We start from the raw sequence: 2,500 nt of genomic DNA, 5'->3' as shown, positions 1-2,500 counted from the left end.
GCCGACCGAGGCGGGTGAGAGCCTCCTCGCGCGGGCAGCGGTGGTTTTGAAGCACCGGCAGCCGCGGAGGAGGACACCCGGGTCCTCGGAGCGACGAGGCGCCGCCCTCCCCCGAGGGGAAGACGGAGGCCTCTCCCCGAAAAGGAGAGAGCGGGGAGACGGGACGAGGGGACGGTCTGCGTTTAGGAGGACGGAGGCGGCGAGGGCCTACGACGCTCCAGCCGCGGGGCCCGGAGGCTCCGATCGATAGCAAAGCGACCCTCAGACAGACGTAGCCCCGGGAGGAACCCGGGGCCGCAAAGTGCGTTCGAAGTGTCGATGATCAATGTGTCCTGCAATTCACATTAGTTCTCGCAGCTGGCTGCGTTCTTCATCGACTCACGAGCCGAGTGATCCACCGCTAAGAGTTGTACTCTTGGTTTTTTTGGTTTTTCGAGGCCGACCGACACAAACCGGGGAATTGGGGAAAAAAAAATGAGTGGTGGCGAGACCCGGACGGGCGCCCCCTCCCCCCCGGTCGAGGGATGGGGAGGAGGTCTTTAAACCCACGGCCCCCCCCACCGGGGGGAGACCTAACGGGTACCCGTCGGGGTTGCGACTCTCGCCACTCGTTTTTCACCGAAGGGGGTTCCGGGCCCGCCGGGGCGGACCCGAGGCGTCTGGTTTGTTTCGTTCCTGGGACTTCTGTGAGGCCCGGAGACCTGTAATGATCCTTCCGCAGGTTCACCTACGGAAACCTTGTTACGACTTTTACTATCTCTAGATGGTCAAGTTTGATCGTCTTCTCGACGCTCCGCCAGAACCCAGCGAGGAGCTCCGGCGGGGCCGATCCAAGGACCTCACTAAACCACCCAATCGGTAGTAGCGACGGGCGGTGTGTACAAAGGGCAGGGACTTAATCAACGCGAGCTTATGACCCGCGCTTACTGGGAATTCCTCGTTGATGGGAAACAGTTTCAATCCCCAGTCCCGATCACGAGCGGGGTTCAGCGGGTTACCCGCGCCTCTCGGCGCAGGGTAGGCACACGCTGATCCGCCCATTGTGGCGCGCGTGCAGCCCCGGACATCTAAGGGCATCACAGACCTGTTATTGCTCCATCTCGCGTGGCTGAACGCCACTTGTCCCTCTAAGAAGTTGGACGCCGACCGCTCGGGGCCGCGTAACTAGTTAGCATGCCGGAGTCTCGTTCGTTATCGGAATGAACCAGACAAATCGCTCCACCAACTAAGAACGGCCATGCACCACCACCCACAGAATCGAGAAAGAGCTATCAATCTGTCAATCCTTTCCGTGTCCGGGCCGGGTGAGCTTTCCCGTGTTGAGTCAAATTAAGCCGCAGGCTCCACTCCTGGTGGTGCCCTTCCGTCAATTCCTTTAAGTTTCAGCTTTGCAACCATACTCCCCCCGGAACCCAAAGACTCGTGGTTTCCCGCACGCTGCCCGGCGGGTCATGGGAATAACGCCGCCGGATCGCGGGTCGGCATCGTTTACGGTCGGAACTACGACGGTATCTGATCGTCTTCGAACCTCCGACTTTCGTTCTTGATTAATGAAAACATTCTTGGCAAATGCTTTCGCTCTCGTCCGTCTTGCGCCGGTCCAAGAATTTCACCTCTAGCGGCGCAATACGAATGCCCCCGGCCGTCCCTCTCAATCATGGCCCCGGGTTCCAGAAACCCACAAAATAGAACCGGAGTCCTATTCCATTATTCCTAGCTGCGGTATTCAGCGGCGACGGGCGGCCTGCTTTGAACACTCTAATTTTTTCAAAGTAAACGCTTCGGGCCCCGAGGACCGGACACCCAGTTAAGGGCATCCGGGGGGCGCCGTGAGGCAGGGGTCCGGGACAGGCGGTGGCTCGCCTCGCGGCGGACCGCCGGCCCGCTCCCGAGATCCAACTACGAGCTTTTTAACTGCAGCAACTTTAGTATACGCTATTGGAGCTGGAATTACCGCGGCTGCTGGCACCAGACTTGCCCTCCAATGGGTCCTCGCCCATGGGTTTAGGATACGCTCATTCCAATTACAGGGCCTCGAAAGAGACCTGTATTGTTATTTTTCGTCACTACCTCTCCGTGTCGGAAATGGGTAATTTGCGCGCCTGCTGCCTTCCTTGGATGTGGTAGCCGTTTCTCAGGCTCCCTCTCCGGAATCGAACCCTGATTCCCCGTTACCCGTGGTCACCATGGTAGGCGCCGAATGTACCATCGAAAGTTGATAGGGCAGACATTCGAATGAGTCGTCGCCGCCGCGGAGGGCGCGCGATCGGCCCGAGGTTATCTAGAGTCACCAAAGCGGCCGGGGCGGCCGGAGCCGCACCCGGATGGGTTTTGGATCTGATAAATGCACGCGTCCCCGACCCCCCGAGGGGAGCCGGGTCGGCGCTCGTTTGCATGTATTAGCTCTGGAATTGCCACAGTTATCCAAGTAGCGGGTGGAGCGATCAAAGGAACCATAACTGATTTAATGAGCCATTCGCAGTTTCACTGTACCGACCGT

At 59.2% G+C, this 2,500-nt stretch overlaps 2 non-coding genes across 2 annotated transcripts; both read right to left on the bottom strand.

Annotated features, from left to right (window-relative positions):
* Positions 1–255: 255 nt before the first annotated feature.
* LOC148960757 (5.8S ribosomal RNA) lies at positions 256–409 on the bottom strand. Its single transcript, XR_016154967.1, has one exon. It is a non-coding gene; the product is annotated as a 5.8S ribosomal RNA (ribosomal RNA).
* A 295-nt stretch (positions 410–704) lies between these two features.
* LOC148960756 (18S ribosomal RNA) lies at positions 705–2,500 on the bottom strand (the record flags this gene model as incomplete). Its single annotated transcript, XR_016154968.1, has 1 exon — positions 705–2,500. It is a non-coding gene; the product is annotated as an 18S ribosomal RNA (ribosomal RNA).

This window comes from Pimephales promelas, unplaced genomic scaffold, assembly GCF_988280905.1.
Source record: "Pimephales promelas unplaced genomic scaffold, fPimPro1.hap1.1 HAP1_SCAFFOLD_133, whole genome shotgun sequence".
Taxonomy (NCBI): Eukaryota; Metazoa; Chordata; class Actinopteri; order Cypriniformes; family Leuciscidae; genus Pimephales; species Pimephales promelas.
Note: the sequence above shows the minus strand (reverse complement) of the source record. Positions and strands in the feature narration are given on the sequence as shown.